This window comes from Denticeps clupeoides, chromosome 12, assembly GCF_900700375.1.
Source record: "Denticeps clupeoides chromosome 12, fDenClu1.1, whole genome shotgun sequence".
Taxonomy (NCBI): Eukaryota; Metazoa; Chordata; class Actinopteri; order Clupeiformes; family Denticipitidae; genus Denticeps; species Denticeps clupeoides.
In genome coordinates this window covers 15,873,497-15,883,474 of record NC_041718.1, presented here as the reverse complement: position 1 = coordinate 15,883,474, position 9,978 = coordinate 15,873,497, and the positions used below count along the sequence as shown (strand labels likewise).

At 41.6% G+C, this 9,978-nt stretch overlaps 1 pseudogene; it reads right to left on the bottom strand.

Moving 5' to 3' along the window:
• Positions 1-787: 787 nt before the first annotated feature.
• The window catches only part of LOC114801218 (synapsin-2-like), a 56,232-nt pseudogene continuing 47,041 nt past the window's right edge, over positions 788-9,978 (bottom strand).

The window sequence follows — 9,978 nt, the reverse complement described above, 5'->3', positions numbered from 1 at the left end:
TTGCTGGTGGGACGTTTTGTGGCACCTCATGTGGCACCGTTCATCTGCAGTGGCACAGGTAGGAAAAGGAACAATTCGTCTCTGCGGCCTCTCTCGCAACAGGCTTTCTTTTTTCCTTCTTCTTGTTTTTCTGAGCCGTCGTTTTGGGATTTGCGCCGGAGGAGCATTTCACCCTGGCTTCCTTTTGAGGGACATCCAGGGATGGGACACACACCAAAACAAACAAGAGCCTTCTGTGCCACGGCACTGTGTAGGCGAGCTTTGAGAGCTCATCTGGTTCCCATAGCTCGTCCCTGGTCTCTCACAAATCTCCACGTTTCACTTCCGCGCCAACCAGCTGACAGCTCGAACCGTCACTGCTACCATCACTGAAAGAGTATCAGAGAAGGTGTGAAGGTCTGCTCAAACACTGCAGGAAAATACATCTTCAAATAAAACGAGGACGATTTTCCGACGTGCAGGAAAGGCAGTTCGGTTCAGATCGATGTGTGAAAGTTAAAAAAAGGGAAATAAGAAAATGACCAGTGAACTTTAGGAACTTTTTTCTGTGATCCTTTTCTGGAACCCTTTTAAACTCTGTCACATAGTGCCACCTACTGACTGCAGATCTGTTTTTCGTGTTGCAGGCCTACTTTTGTACATTTGTGAAAATGTGAAAAAAACTGTGAAAAACCTGAAACCTGCGACGTGAAGCTCTTTGTCCCGTACACCCTGCAACACACGTCCCGCTGCTGCAGGACGGACGCATCAAAACGCCAACACACACAACACGGATAAAGTAGCGGGATGACACGCAACAATTTTTTTTTTTATTGACACCTGTACAGAACAAAAAAACAAAAAAAACAACAACAACCGGGTTCACTGGTTCATGCAAAGCAGTACAAGTAGAACACAACGTGAACAATATGGAACTCACGGAAGAAATAAAACTATTAACTCCGGCGCACACAGAATACAGTACAATATGTAGGGATGCTTCTCCGAACGTGGCACCCGTGGGAAACAATATCAACACGTCACTTGACCCCCCAGCCGTGTGAGGAGATGTGGGTGCCAGGCAGAGGTATAGCAGGGAGGGGGGGAGAAAGTGCCTGTTTTGGAACGTCCCTCGCCTTATATGCAGTATTATATATGTCTAATGACTGTAGCAGGCAGGCCGGTGTCGTTTGACCTGCAGGTAGATACACTCCGGGGTCGGGGTGGCTCGGACAAGGGGAACGAATCACGGCTACACGTCGTCAGGGGGAAACACACACGCGCTGTCACGATAAGGCTACGACATCAAGGGGGCGAAGGGGTGACCCGGGCACGTTCGACCTCGCCCCGCCTCATTCGCGCGGGGGCGAAAGGTTTCGGCACAGACACCACCGTAGAACACACTGGCTTCACGGGCACTCACACGGATGCAGAGCTGCTGGGATCACGGGATGGGGGCCAGGAAGCATACAGTAAACATACAGCTAATCTCAGAATCTCAGACCAGGGCAAAATCTTTTTTTTTTTTTTTTTAGAATACGTGGGACAAGCCTCTAGTCTGAGAAGAGGCTCGCGAAAGACTTTCTCAGGTTTCGAATGGTTTCTGCCTTGGCCTCGTCCTCGTTGCTGGAGCGGAACGTTTCACCAAAGGCATTAAAGGCATTGGTCAGGGACTGGGATTTACTGGGAAAAGAGGAGAAACAGAGATGGTATTAGAACATTGGTTTCAGATAGCCAGCATGAAGGATGACTTGGACAGGATGACTGTAAATCTTGACAAATGTATGGAAAAAAAAACACATATTGTATTCTCAACGTCACACTTGACATCACATCACGTTGGAAACGCTGCATGGAGGAGCTCGTACTTCAGGAGGGGGTGAGTTGACTTCTGCTGTGGCGCCGGCTGCCCCTCGGCGGGAGGCTGGACTTGCCCCGGGGCAGGTGCAGGGGTGGGGCTCGGCGCGGCCACAGGGGCGGGAGCCGGTGCAGGCGCCGCGGCTGCTTCTGGAACCTGAGATGGTGCTTCGCCCTGGAGTTGATCTTTTGGTTGGGCCTTGGTTTGGGGCTGGGCCTTAGCTGGTGACTGGACCCTGGCCGGGGACTGGGCCTGAGCAGGGACCGGCTCGGGCACTGCTGCTGCTGCTGCTGCTGCTGCTGAGGCTGCAGTCTGCCCTTGGCCCTCAGGTTGGGGTTTTGGCTGGGCTTTGGCTGGAGGTGGGGTCTGGGGCTTTGGCTGAATCTGAGGTTTGGAGTTTCTCCGTACTGGAGGCACTGGCTTAGGGGGCTTTGGAGGCTGGGGTTTCGGGGGCAGCTCCGTGGGCTTTCCTGGTGTGGGTGACCCCGGAGGCTGGGGTTTGGGCTGCTGGGGCTTTGGCTGCTGGGTGGTGGTAGGCGTGGCTGGCTTGGGCGCCGTTTCCAGGGTAGAACCGCCAGGTATCGGCTCTGATGGAGACTCCTTACTCTGAGATTGCAACTCTTGGGGTTGCACTGGGCCCCCTAGGTTCAGTACAAAAGAGACTTGTGACTTTACAACATTATCTCTCTAAGAAGCTGCTTAAAGGGCAAAGAAGACAAGGCAAATTTTAAATCCAGCACCTGGTGTTTGAATATTTTATTCACACATGGTACAGACACACAAGGCACCCCTCAAGTCTAATCAAAAGAACCAGATATAATGGACAGAAGGTCAGACCCTTGAGGTATAGACACAACAACTATATCCTTAGGAGGAAGCAAGTCAACACATGAGGTGCTTCCTGGGATATCCATTAGAGACACAACCAAAAGATCAGGTAGGGTGAGGATGCACAGGGAGGAAAGGGAGGCAAGTTTGTTGCCAGTTCGCAGCAACAGGTCATCTTACATGCAGCAGATACAAGGTCAAAAGGAAGGTACATGCTACACTGGACTAGGACTTAAAAAAAAAGACATACATGTTAATCCACCTTTGAGTTTGATCTGTCTCAAGTTTTTGGGCCATGTCATCAACATCCCCATGGTTGTTAGTGACTCAATCTGAGACAACAAATTGCAATTGCTTGGTGCAAGTACACAAACTGTTAAAGAGTGATCTGATGTGATTTTTGACCTTCAGAAGCCTTGTTTAGAGGGTCAGATAAAACCAAAAGGGTCTGAAGCATTTATAGACTTATTATTAACACTAATAAAACATGTTTTGAAATGAATGAGATTTATTGACTGTAGAATCACTCAACAACATGGGGATTCATTAAAATAAAATTAAAAACTATATAAATTTAAATAAATAAATAAAACAATGACACAGAAGGGACAGATATTGAGTAGGGGTGGGATCTATATTATTTGGGGAAAAATGTGGGTCACTTACACCCGGTTAGATGTTTAAGGTGTTCCTCTGCCCATTAACCTCAGTACTGGATTTAAAAGAAGCATCACCAAAGCCCTATCCACAAACCAGGACATGACTGAGGGACTTTAGCCTTCAAAGACTTGAGCATCAAAAGACAGGAGTCTATCTTCCTAATGCAGGTGACTGAAGTCACCTACAACATGTGGCCAGATCAATCCACAATGATTCAAGAATATCTTTTGCCATCAAAAATATCATGTGCATTTAGTCATCTTACGTTGCCGAAAATCATTTTCTTTGGTGACATGCCATGCAAAGTATACCGAGAGACAACATCCACACGTACTTCTCACAAACATGCATTTTGTGAAAGTTTAGGACTAAACATAGAAATGTGTCATAGGTTGAAAGTCACCAAACTATCATCTTTAAGCGTAAAGCTCTGTTTCACTGAAAGTGTATCAACATAAACCCTAGTTTTGGTTGTTTGAGATGTATCTTAATGCCATTGCTCTTTGTTATTGAGTTGATCTTGTGCATATAATTAATTTTATCCAAAAAAGAATCTTTACAAAATACAAAATACTCAACAAAAGAAAAAAGCTCTATGAACTACTATTGCGTTCTGAAAAGTATTTGAAAAAGTACCTAGAAAAAAATTATATATAATTCCTTCCAACGCAACTACATTCTATATTTTCAATCTATATTAAGTGAACATTCATTCTCACACATTCGTAATCTATTGTTTTCTGATTTATTTCCAATAAATCTGTATTATTATTTTGTATTTAGTCTTTTTGCATAAATACCTTGGCCTGTGTGTAAAGAGATAGAATCTTATTGTATATAAACAAAAATGCTCCAAGATGACTCCATGATCTGGGTGATTATTGATAAAAATTTCTTGGGTAAATTGGTCTTTTCCTGTTTGTATGCATTTTCCAAATATCATCTGAACAGGGATGAAATTTTTCAAACTTTGGGGCAGTCGTGGCCCAGCGGCTAAGGAAGCAGACTCATAATCGAAAGGTTGCCGTTTTGAATACTGAGCCACACTGCTCCCCTGGCGCCTGTCATGTCTGCCCACAGCTCACTAAGGGTGATGGTTAAAAGCAGAGGACACATTTCGTTGTTTTACCGTGTGCTGTGATTGCTGTGCCTCATAATGACAATCACTTCACTTGACTTGCTGTGCATTTCTGCATAAATGCTGCAATATTAAATGGTCCCTGTCATGTCTTTATGGTGATAGGGTTGTAGGGTTTTTCATGATCATACTGCTGAAAAGGGCTTTTCCTCTCCTCATGGCAACATAGCCAATTACTTCTAATTTAGAGTCAGTAACCTTAAGCTGGTTTCTCAACCAATGAACAATCGTTAGTCGGTCATATGTCTAAATAAACACCTAAATAAATAAAATGATTGTAAAGACCTTGAATCTTGGAATATACTTAAACGATTCTCATCACAAAATTGCAACAATTAAAACACATCATAAGAATTCTACATGCTCAAGATCTTTTGACATATTACGTTCAAACTTTGTACACTGCACGTTTAAACACACTTTGATGTCTCTCATTGTATCACTCATGCAGAAAAAAAAAAGAATTATCACTGCGGCCACTAATATTTACACTAAAAATGACCACACATATCATAAAGCAAGGTGCTGTTCAGAGTTTTCACTCGTTTCACACAGCAGTTCACCAGAAAATGATGACCAGACAGCAGCACTGTACTCCGCATAGGCACAACAATTATTATTTCTTTTGTTTCTTTTTCAAATTGTGTTACAGCAATGACAAAAAGCCCCGATAGCCACAGAGTTTACACAGAAAACTAAGGCAGCCATTACAAATCAGCACATTGACAGACACGTGTGAAAAAGTAAAAAAAAAGATTTCCTGACGCTGCATAGGAGCACAGTCGAGGCCACCAAGCAGCACAGGCTACATCGTTTCTCTAAACCGCAGCTCTACACTGCCAAACTCTTATGTCCAGACTATTGCCTGCTATCAACTTGCTAAACCACGTCTTGACCTAGTAGGGCTTCAATCACTTTGCCTGGACTTGTTTTGGTCCTACTGCAACGCCATTACAGTCGAGAATGTACTGTAAACAACCTTGGGGTGGAGGTCGCTGGCCGGGGATCTTGCTCGCATCAGTCAGACCTTCGTTTAGAGGTGAACCCTGATCGAAGACACAGAGAAACCTTTTAAAGCCACAGGTTTAGATGGCTGAAGCTGTTTTATTAATGGCTCTGACACTCATCTCTAAAACAAATAATCACACCTCAAAACTGAATGCAGGTAAAAATGAAATAAATAAATAAATAAATAAAAGTCCAGTTTTATTATTTGTCTGTGCCACATTCATACCTGATTCAAGTGTGACTTGAATCCATATATTAATTGCCACATGATGGGCAATTGAGACAGGTAATTGAGAAGGCAGAGAATAAAACAGGTAACTGAGAAAAAACAGTCAGACTCTGATTCTGTGGTGTTATTTAATGCACCAATGCAAAAATTAGAACAGAACCTGATGAGAATAGTCTTTTGTTTGATACCCATGATAAAATAAAATGCAAATTTACCAAAGTATGGCTAGTACATTAAAAGTTATTTAAACAAAACCAATAAAATTAGAATTGATGAAGAAGTAACAGTTTAAAGCCATTTACAATGTGTTCAGTGTTCAGTTTAGTCCTATCTAGTATGAAACTTCATATAATAGCAACATAAAGTTGTGAAATAATTGAACACATTTTGATATATAACTCATTATATGAGCATTTTGATCTGCTACTCATGGAAGGAGTAGCAGATCAAGAAAATATTTATTTGATTTTTATATTTATTTGATTTGAACGTGAAACCAGTCCACAATTTTTTTATCAGTACTATTAGCGATCTGTGATTTTGACTGTAGCTCTTCACTTTTCCACCAGGGGGCGGATGGGACACAAAAAAAGAACTAAGGAGCAAATTGACCATTAAACACCTGATTTGACCCCCTGGGAATGTGATTTACCTGCGATGGCTGGACTGTTGTGGGTGGCCTTTGGGGAGAATTGGCAGAAGGCCTGGCAACTGTCTGGTTCATTTTGGCCAAAACTATCTCAGAGATGATCTGCCTATCCTCAGCCTGGTGCTCCCCGATCAGCTGCATGGACGATCCCACCACCTGGATGCCAAATACATGACCACACAAAACTGAACAAAACTGTCTAACATGTGAAAAAAAACCTCCATAGTGCATCTCACAACACATACCTTCATACAATGACTTTCTTTAAAAGTCTTAATGATGCAATGATCTTTTTTGAGGGAGCTACCACATCCTGAGCATTTTAGCTTCAGAAAGGACATAATTAAAAATGCTTATCAATTCTCAAAGGTTTCATTATTTTATATGAATTTGGTAGGAGTGCGAGTAGTGGATGGAAAGGCTACCATGACAATGCCATCTCAGGGCAGCTGTCCTAGATTCTGGAGGAAGCCACGTATGCTGTGTGGTAAGTCTTGTGGATGGAAAAATTGAGGTTTTGTGTGATCCATGAATGGAAGAAAGTAGGATGAAGTAATATGCTTTGTACTGGCCTGCCTGTATAGCACCAAACTCTCCATCTACAGTCTGTACAGGCCACAGTCTGTCCACTGGGCGTAAGGAGTTTGTGTGATGCAAGTGCATTGTCATTGTGGGGTTCTGAGAGGCAGAGGTGGGCAGACCACATCCCGTCCCTCTGTGACCAATCACAAGGCTCACATTAAGTCTGTTCTCATAGTGACAGCATGCCAAAACCATTACATTTTACTCTTTTTAAACTTTTAGGCACTCTACTGTTCATAAAATTGATTCAATGCAATAATATTGCACGTTGTAAGACGCTCTGGATAACGGCATCTGCCAAATGCCTTAAATGTAAATATATTGCTATATTAATCATAAAAAAGCTGAACATAAACATATTTTTGGCAGAAAATGTGTATTTTCAAATTTTTTTTTATATTTGTGACACTTTTAAAAAATATTTTTAGACATTCTTAAATGCAAATGCAATTGAAGAAAAATTATTTCCTACTTACAAGGGTGACAGAGAATTGACCTTTAAAGTTCTTATCTCAACTCAACTTCTTGGAAAGCAATAGAATGAATAGTTATGAATGAGTTGATGTTATTGTGAAGGAAATTACTTCATTGATTCATACAGGGGTGAACTTTAGCAAAGCTAGATTACATCATGGATAGAAATATTTATAGACATTTTAGTAATAGTGTGGCCTATAACAAAAAAAAATAATAAATCAAATGAAATGTGGAGAATTATGCTATTATCTCTATGTAAATTAAAAAAATTAAATAAAAAAGGTATTGCAAATCATTCAATAAAAGGTCATAAAAAAGGGATAAAGTTTTGACACAATAGATTTAAATGGTGCGAAATGTAAGTAAAGGAGAAAACAGGAAGGCGATGACGAATTAAGTTTGTAAAGGTCCTTGCATGGGCCTGTCATTTAATGTTTCTGAAAAAGCACACAAACCCACTCATCTTTGTCTAGTGTACCCCGTGTGTGTCATGCACAGTCACTGTGGCTGTCCACCCCTCATTTTTTCCATGTCTTGGTCTGAGGTGCATGATCTCATATTTCTATCATATGATAATGCAATACAGTCGTTAGCACATTAGTTCTCTAAAAATTCTGATTAGTCCTATTTTATTTTACTGGTTGATTTAGGTTTTAGTTTCCTGTTCCTACATGTCTTTTCTCCCTTCAAGATCACCTTTTTCATATTCCCAGTTTCAGTCATGTGCTTTGCCAACCCATGGTTGTATATACTTTACATGCTCTCTTATTTTAAAACTTATTTTAATGGCTTAATTAAACCGACTAATCAGTTCAAACACTCATTCATACTTTAACATGACTGTGGACACTACACAGAGGGTAAAATAAAGTATGTAAAGTATTTCTGTTGCATTAGAAGACCTCTGCAAATGGTTTTCATAGAATAACATAAATGTAAATTTAAATGAATAATAATCACCTCAGTAATGTAGTCCCTCCCATCTTTGCCATGTATGGCTTTAACTGCACAGATGTCCAGACCCCCCAAGATTTCCGAGCAGGTGTCCACCCAAAGCTTGTACCTGTTTGGTAGACAGGAGACAACATTAGAAGTCCCCAATGGAAAACAAACCAATGGAAATCTAAACATATAGAACTGCTATTTACTTCAAGAAACCATTGCTCTAGGGGTGTGGCTTTAATTCCCCTACAGACCATGTAATGAGGACATTAAACTGACATGTCTGTAAAACTTGAATCTATGCAGTGCAATGCATTAGAATGACATAAAACATCAACACCTGTACATACCAGACAGTTTGGTATTTGGCTTTAGGCAAGATATGCAGGGGAACGGTGCGTTCCTAATTACACACCGCAGCTCCTGCTCCATGCAGGAGGGGGACGTACAAGTTCGGTCGGACCCGACTGAGGCTGCTTGGAATTAAAAACTTTTCCAGGGTACTCACTTGTCAGTCATGGCCACTTGCTCAAGCATGGCAGAGCCGGTGTTTGTTTTCCAGTTGCCCGAAATTGAGGTCCTCCTGTACCGAAGAGGCACACATTTTTGACTATCAGTGATTTGATGCACGGTATCAACGAGCATGTATGATTAACCTTAAAAAGAGTTTCAAACTGGGTTTCCACCGGTCGGCTCCCATTAATTCCTGTTCTGCCAGATGTTTATGCGGCAGTTACATAAGAGGAATTAACAGAATCTTTTTCGCTCTCTCTCTGTCCGTCTCGTACACTCGGGTACACTTTTTTGGGGGCGGGGTGTGTGCGTTTTTCTCTTTACTTTGTACAGGTGAGGTTCTGAGCCGCGCCAAGCCCGTTTGTGACGTACATGTACGCTTTGTAATTGGTCCCGATCTTCTGCACTCTGATGTCATATTTGGCATCGATGAAAGGTTCTGTAGTGGCGTAGGTCTTGGTGATGGCCACCACGCTGGCAATGTCCTGGAAGTCACTGTGGTTGTCAACTTTTACCTGTCGCACAGTCCGGCAAAGACAAATGATGAATTCATTGGGAACAGTTATTACAATCAATAAAAAGATATTATAAGTCTACATTTTAGACTGAAAGAATGACTGATGACCATTTCTTCATTACAGATAAAGGTGAGATTTATTCGATTTTATAACTGTTTCCTGTACCTTTCCCATTCCCGAATGGGCGTGGCCAATCTTCACTACTACCGGGAACGTAGGCATGGAGATCTAAAAAGAAATCATTCTGGCATTAATCGTTCACACACTCCAAGTTTTCATGATAAATGACTAAATTACTAAAAAAAGCACATTTACATTACACATTTCCAGTCATGTGTTTTCCACACAGGCTCATGTTTGGGGGAAGAGTGTTATTCATTTGTTGAAGCCTCTCTCGGGTAATCAAACCAATGAGGCCATTATCCATTACTGACTTTTTCTTTTCTGTTCAGTTACTGGGCCTTTTCAAGTACTTTTTTTCAGTGTCACACGTTCATTTGGGTAACATATTATGATCTTTAACTATTTAAGAAACCTTAATTACACAACTCAACTGCTCTTTTCACTTTGAAACACACACCATTATAGATATTGATC